Source organism: Myotis davidii, unplaced genomic scaffold, assembly GCF_000327345.1.
Source record: "Myotis davidii unplaced genomic scaffold, ASM32734v1 scaffold26, whole genome shotgun sequence".
NCBI classification, from domain to species: domain Eukaryota; kingdom Metazoa; phylum Chordata; class Mammalia; order Chiroptera; family Vespertilionidae; genus Myotis; species Myotis davidii.
The window spans coordinates 1,608,568-1,616,793 of record NW_006299245.1 but is presented as its reverse complement, the minus strand read 5'-3'; positions in this window follow the sequence as shown (position 1 = coordinate 1,616,793).

Genomic DNA, 8,226 nt, shown 5'->3' with positions numbered 1-8,226 from the left:
GTAAAATGTGAAATAAAATCCAATCAATCTTTCCCAGAATGTCTACCTGTTCTCATAAATTTTCTTTAAGAATTAAAAGTAAACTAAAATGAAGTGCAAATATTTTCAACTCAAGCCCCATTACAGTGTTGGTTAAATTGATATATTTATGTGCCCACAGATATTTCTATTAAACATTCTGCAACAAAAGCAGAAAATAACAGAGAGATGATATTCTAACATGTGACTTTACAAAGAAAAGAAAGTAACTCATCCAGCCTTGAGAACCTTCCCTTCACACCTCATTTCTTCATCTTCCATAACAAGTGCCCAACTAGACAACAAAGGAGGTCTTCATATTCGAGTAGTAAGAAGTTTCTTCTCTGGAAGCAGTTGACCATCTGGAATCAGAGAGCAGCTCGAATATTTCATAACGAACTCCAGAGGAGTGATCTAAGCTCCATGAGTTACCTGCATTGTCATCAGACTCACTTCATGGAGCACAGTGGTAAGGAATGTCTAACTATGGAACTACCTTATACGACAAAAAAGCACACCCGTTTTTACTGTCTTGAACCAGACACCTCTTTTGCAATGACTTCCCAGTCTTTTCTGTAAAGTTCTAATTATTGCATGCCCAGTATCTATTACACAAACAGGTCTTTGTGCCCCAAATTTGATGATCATTTTCTCTTCTCTACTCTCTTATTCACTTTCCATTGCTTAACTTATTGCTAATTTAGCCAACAGAAGATGTTTCCCTATAAATTCATCTTTTAAGCATGAAGCTATGCACATGCTTTACTAAAAGTACAAGTGCCTATGTGCCTATGTACACATACACAGGCCTGTATGCTCATTTTATGATTTTGATGGCCAAGTTTAAATAATTTCATTATAATTTGTGTTTAATAGATATTTATTAAATGTCTACTAGCTAGTACACTTAAAGTCATTAAATAATCACTCAATTAGATAATAAATTAATATATTTCTAAACAGATAGACTTACCTAATTATAGTTGCATCCGAAATATCGGTCCAAAAACATGCCTCTACTTAACCACAATCAAAACTATAACATATACTAGACACTTAATAAAATGTGACTACAGAATAAATTTGAAGGTTAAGCTTGAAATTTGTTTATAGAACAATAATTTTCCTCCAAAGAAATTTTAAAACTAAAGGCAACAATTTTGTTTCTGCAGAATGCTTATTGACTCTCTGGAAAGGATGGAAATGTGCATAACTAATATTCATTACTAAGTACTTTCCTTAATGTACAATAGTTTCTCTTAGTTTCATAAGTAAACCTATGGGTCAACTTAAAATATGAAGAATCTGCAAGTCATACTTTAACATGTTTTTTTTTTAAAATCTAGTAACTGCTTACTTTTTTTAACTTAAAGAATTTCACAAGGTACACAGATTTATACCACCCTGGAGATGAGTATTTTTATTCCCATTTTACAGATATCACATTGAGACTTGGGACATTATATAGTGTGTGTGTGTGTGTGTGTGTGTGGAAATGTGCATAACTAATATTCATTACTAAGTACTTTCCTTAATTTACAATAGTTTCTCTTAGTTTCATAAGTAAACCTATGGGTCAACTTAAAATATGAAGAATCTGCAAGTCATACTTTAACATGTTTTTTTTTTTAAATCTAGTAACTGCTTAACTTTTTTTAACTTAAAGAATTTCACAAGTGACACACATATGGAAAAATCCCAAATGAAAATCAAAGTTGAATTTCATGTTTCAGAAATAAACATTTTAGTAATATTTATAGTTATTTTTAAACATTAAAGCCATGTGAGAACTATTTATGTCTAATATAAACTTAGATACCTTATGTACTTAATTCAAATGCAATAACTATGAAATTTTTACCTTCGATTTCATATAGTATCTTTAAACTTTTTATTCAAAAACATCACAGGCATTTTCAGTGGCTAAGGTTAAACGTTCCTAGGCTATATTATCTGGCATTTTTAAAAATTGTTTTTATTGATTTCAGAGAAGAAGGGAAAGGGAGAGAGAGATAGAAACACCAATGATGACAGAGAATCATTGATTGGCTGCCTCCTGCACACAACACACTGGGGATCAAGCCTGCAACCCAGGCATGTGCCCTTGACTGGAGTCAAACCTGGGACCCTTCAGTCCACAGGCCAATGCTCTATCCATTGAGCCAAACCAGCTAGGGCTTATCTAGCATTTATTACTGCTTTCAGTTTTAAACTACATGCATTTAAAAATTATAACTTGTGTCTGGTAAAGAAAAACGTGGAAATCATGACAGGGTGACCATTCTTCTTTAGATAGGTATAGTGTATGCTCTCTTTCTATTTCTCTTCCATCCGGGCTTGTAATGGGTAGGAGATTGGTAAAGGAGAAGGGAAAGTGGCAAAGAAAACAATAAAAGAAATCCCAAGTACTTTTTTCAATAAATACATTATGAACTCATTACATTAAATGGTAGGCTGCATGAAAATAGGCAAAATAGACTCCCATGAATAGGTACAAAGAACAGAGTTTAGATGAAAGATTAGACCCACAGCCACACAATAAAGGAATTTATGACTGTGCTACATGTAGTTATTACTGTCAAACTTTCGTTGACAGCTTTTATGTTTCATTCTACTCTGACAAAGGAACTCTGGCAAAAAGTGAGTCAGCCACCAGCTTGTGAAGAGATATTAAGTTCATAAGAAGCCTGAGGCGACCACATAATGCATGCAATAAACAGTTCCCTTTCTGCTACAAGAACACTGCACATTTTCCCACATGGAATATGATCCTTAGAAAGTTGACACCTAACAGCCTATTGGCCTCAAAACACCACATTAAAAACAATTGGCAAGGATGGGAAAATGTTGGCCTTAATTTTGTATGTCAATAACAAAAAAAGGGAGGGGGTCCTTTTTAATGAAGTTCATCATCTTTGGGGAAAAAATAATTTCTTTGGTAATTTATATAACAGTCATTTTTCATTAATTGAGATCACATCTAAAGTAGATAACATTTGATTCCCATCATATCACATTCTACTAGTGAAATGCAATTATTCCTCACTTGCTTTACTAAACCCCTAACACATTTCAGGTTTAGTGATTTCATCCAGAATTTAGTTTATCACGGAGCAAGCAAAAAGAATCCTATATCGTTGACATTTTTTCCACCATGCTAAATTTAACTGCCATATGATAAGATAGTTTTGCAGTATTCTATTTATGCTTTCAGGAGGTGTGTTGCTTGGCAACTTCTGGATTGTTTGACATCATTTAATTTACAAACGGCATCTGTCTCAGTTTTTCTGAATAAAGATATGCTGTCATCGGCAATACCTGTGTTGGTCATGATTTCAAGTTTAAGCTCACCCTCATAAGTTAGTGTTATATTTTATAGGAACATTCATTTTTCAAGTTGCTATTGATTTGCAATATCTGACTGATATCTTGAAAGAAGTAATGTTCCTACAACTAAAGTTTCCTCTTGTCAACATTTTAATTTCAAGGTCAAGGTATAATACCAATATTTCTGTCAGTTGTCTTCATTCTTCATACTACTATCGCACTGTGCATGTGCACTATCTAGTGTTAAATAATACACCAGATATAAAATGATTTAAATAAATTTGGTTTCTCGTGCTTTCAATTCCATTTTATATTTTCGGTCATTTTAGATATACTTGTTTTAGAGTCACTGAGAGATTATATTATTTGAATATTCAGGAGAAGGAGGGGTCTAACCTTGTTGTTTATTGTGTTTGCTTTTCACACTTAGGGTGGATTACCTCATGGATTTTGTAATTTTGATTTTGGGTTCATTTCTGGGATTTGCATTTTCCATAGGAATCTTTTACTGCCAGGGTTGAGGATGAGTCCCTCCATAAAAGATTTTGCATCTACCTCTTCCAATTGCTCCGGGAATTTTGTGTTAATTTCTCAGTTTGAAGATTCCAAGACTATAAAATCTAATCCCAAACCCAAAGTGAAAGAAGGCCAAGTTTAATTTCTGTTTTTGTTTGTTTGGTTTTTTTTGGCTTCTGGGAATGTTCCTTACATCTTTATGAACTCATCTACCACTCGCATGGATGACTATTATATTTTATCCAGCATGTTGAAGTATATTTTAGCTGGCACATTTTTAGATTGTCGAATCCACCATATTGCCATAAACAGAACCACCAACTATCAAAAATTATGTGTGCTTGTTTTTTGGTTACTCCTTTATATATTTGCAACTTACCTTTTCAGCTGACTTCCAAACTTGTGATTGAAAGCGCCTATGATTCACAAGTAACCACTTCCCTAATTTGACTCTTCTACTAATTTCACCTAATTCAAAGCAGACAACTATAAATTTATAAACAAAGCATATAAAAACATCTCACACTTGGCCCAGGCATGTGGCTCAGTGGTTGAGCATCGACCTATGAACCAGGAGGTCACAGTTCGATTCCCAGTCAGGGAACATGCCTGAGTTTCAGGCTCAATCACCAGGAGAGGACTTGCAGGAACCAGCCAATCAATGATTCTTTCTAACCATTGATGTTTTTATCTCTCTCCTTCTCCCTTTCTCTCGGAAGTCAATAAAAAATATATTTAAAAAAATCTCACACTTGGATCAAATTATTGATAATATAAAAAAAACCTGTCAAATCCTTATATGCCAAGGTTAGATGATTTTATATAACATCAACATTCCAACTCCAATGACTGACCACCTGATTTATGATAATAGCCATTGCAGCCATTCTGGGGGGTCCAAGAACATCAGTTTATCATCTTTACCTTCCCTAAACTGGCAAGGCTGATACAGACAAACTGCCCTTGTAAACACAGCATCGTTGTGGTTTTCAGCAGAGTACAAATCAGTATGAAAACATAACCTAGAAGAAACTAAGCCCTTCATTGTGATTTGAGAGTCACATAAAGGTTGGATCAGTCCCCCAAAATGTTCCTCTCTTATCTTGACATGACCTCTTCCTGGGCTTTTAGCTTGAAATAGAGTCTTACTGAGTTACATGCATAACTGTTATCATTATCTTCCAAAAGCTGCGGTGAAAACACACTAGTTCCCTTGGAAGTTTTCCTAGGGCTTCTCTTCTAACCAGATAAGTTTATTGGCTTTAGAATACAGTGGTGGTTCTCAAACTTTGGTGCATGCAGGAATTACCCAGGGAGTGTTTTAGAAGCACAGATTCCCAAACCCACCTACACCTGTGTTTTCTGTTTCATGTGTCTAAGGGGATTAGTCATCTGTATTGTAATAGAGAATCCAACTTTGGGGGAAATTAAATACCAGAAAGTTTATTCTAGTAGGAAAAAGGAGTGCAAGTGAATTACAAATATGGGAGGGCTGACAGATCCCTTTTGAGGGGAAAGGAGCAGAGGCTGGGAAAATTAAGTGGATGTTGAAGGCCAGCCTTACTTCACACTAGGTTCTTGAGTGATGAAGTAGGTGTGTTACTTATATTGCCTACTCTTTCCACACTCCTTATGCAGAGAAACTCCTGCCTCTGTTCCACTGGCAATACTTCTTTATGACTCTCACTATGATAGCTTGAAAATTGGCTTCCCAAAGACATCCATGCCATAATTCCCAGAACCTGTGAATTTTCCCTCACATGGCAAAAGAGACTTACGGGTGTAATGAAGTTAATGCTGCCTTTAGTTTCTGTGGGCCCAATGTAATCCAGGAGCACTTACCAATGAAAGAAGGAGTCGGAGGGATCAGAGTGAGAGATTAGAAGATGGAAGAAGCAGCCATAACCCCAGACTGCAGGGAGCTTCTAGGAGCTGGGAAAGGCAATGGAATGGATTCTCCTCTAAGTCTCCGGAAGAAATGTCGTCCTGCCAACATCCCGATTTTAACCCATTGAAACTCATTTCAGACTTCTGATCTCCAGACCTGTAAGATATTAAATCTCTGTTGTTTTAAGCCACTAAGTTTGTGGTAATGTGTTACAATAAGAATAGAAACAAATGCACCACATTCTCTGGTCACCAAGGGTAAGCACTTGACACTAAGCAAAATTATATATGGTTGTCCTACCACTAATCTAATTAGTTTTATCAGGTGCTGAAATAAATCAATGATAAAAGTCGCATGTGGCTTGGCTCAGTGGTTGAGCGTCAACATATGAACCAAGAGATCACGGTTTGATTCTATCAGGGCACATGTCCATGTTTCGGGCTTGTTTCCCAGAAGGGGGCATGCAAGAGGCAACTGATCAATGATTCTCTCTCGTCATTGATGTTTCTATCTTTCTCTCCCTCTCTTTTCCTCTCTGAAATCAATAAAAATATTCTTTAAAGGATTATAATCTGGTGAGGTAAAAAAAACATCAAAAATAATTATAAAGCTAATTATTTAATTAAAATTGTGGTACTTGTTCTTAAAGAAAAGTACAAAGTGCCCTGAGGGAGTCGTGCATGAAGGGGATGTGTCAGGAAGGATTTCAAGAGAACGTTACTTTGATCCTGATACCTGGAGTTGGCCAGAGAGAACCAAGATTTTACCAAGCAGAGAAAACAGTGTAGACGCTTTAAGGAGGAAAGAGCTTGGTAGGTTTGAAGAAATAAAGGGCTAGTACAGCTAGGGCAGGTGAGCTAGGGAGAGAATATGCAAGGCTGGGATGTGAGAGCAGCAAAGTGAGGTCATTCAGATGCTTTTGGACCATTGTAAGACCCCCACTGGATGCCTGAAATGGGATAATACCAAATCTTATATACGCCTTATTTTTTCCTAAATGTCCGTAGGTATGATAAAGTTTAAGGTATAAATTAGGTATAGTAAGAGAATAACAACAATAATAATAGAGCAATTATAACACTATCCTATAATAAAAGTTATGTGAATGTGGTCCCTCTCAAAATATCGTATTGTACTGTTCTCACCTTTTCACTTAACGGAAGCACTTCACAATTTCTGTTCGGCATATCCAAATTGCCAGCATCACTACTCTTGCACTTTGGGGCCATGAGTAAATAAAATAGGATGACTTGAACACTAGCACTGTGATAACATAACAGTTGACCTGATAACTGGAAGTGACTGTTAAGTGGAAGCGTTTACAGAATGGATATGCTGGACAAAGAGACGATTCACCTCCCTGGCCGGAGGGCTGGGGGTGGGGGCTCGGGGGAAGACATTTCATCACACAATGTAGAACACTCCATTTGAAACTTGAGAATTGTTTATTTCTGGAATTTTCCATTTAATATTTTCAGACCTTGGTTGACCATGGGCAACTAAAGCTGTGGAAAAAGAAACTGCAGATAAGGGCGGGGACCACTGTACTGCGTGCTGTGAAAGACCAGGGGCAGAAAAGGAGCTGCAGGTCAGGGGAGAGGGACTGCAGCTCAGTGCTCACAGTCACCCCAAGGCCTCAAGGCCTTACTCACCATCCCCCACACACAGCTTGCTGCACACAAAACAGCAGGGACAGCTGCGGGTCCACCTCCAGGTCCCACCTCGCTTGTTAGTGGAGAAAGAGGCAGATTGAGTTCCCAACATTAACAGCCTGGCACCACACCTTCAAGAATGACTTTTCCAGCAATCAACTGGGCTGGACGGAGCAGACACAAGTCGGCATGAAATTGGTGTGTGATGGCACAGTTCTCAAGAATGCACTCCCCCCACTCCCTTTTTTTTTAGAGAGAGAGAGAGAGAGGGAGTAGAAGGGAGGGGGAGAGACACACAGAGAAACATTGATGAGAGACACAGTTGGTTAACGCCCACACTGGGGATTGGAGCCTGCAACCCGGGCATGTGCCCTGACTAGGACTTGAAACCGTGACCTCCTGGTTCACAGGTCGACACAACCGCTGAGCCATATGGGCTGGACTATGCCAGCCAGGCTTTACTGTTGGCATTTTAAAATCCAGCATGTACTTTATAATAAATTCATGTGTTTTGTTTTTCTGGGTGAATTGTGTTGTAGAAGTGATAGGGATCACCAAAGTCGAACCTTTAAAAATCTTGTTTCCTTATTTTTCATTTAATATATTTTATTGATTTTTTACAGAGAAGAAGGGAGAGGGACAGAGTCAGAAACATCGATGAGAGAGAAACATTCGGCTGCCTTCTGCACGCCCCGCAGTGGGGATGTGCCCGCAACCAAGGTACATGCCCTTGACCGGAATCGAACCTGGGACCCTTGAGTTCTCAGACCGATGCTCTACCCACTGAGCCAAACCGGTTCGGCCAACGTCTCCTTTCTTGTTACA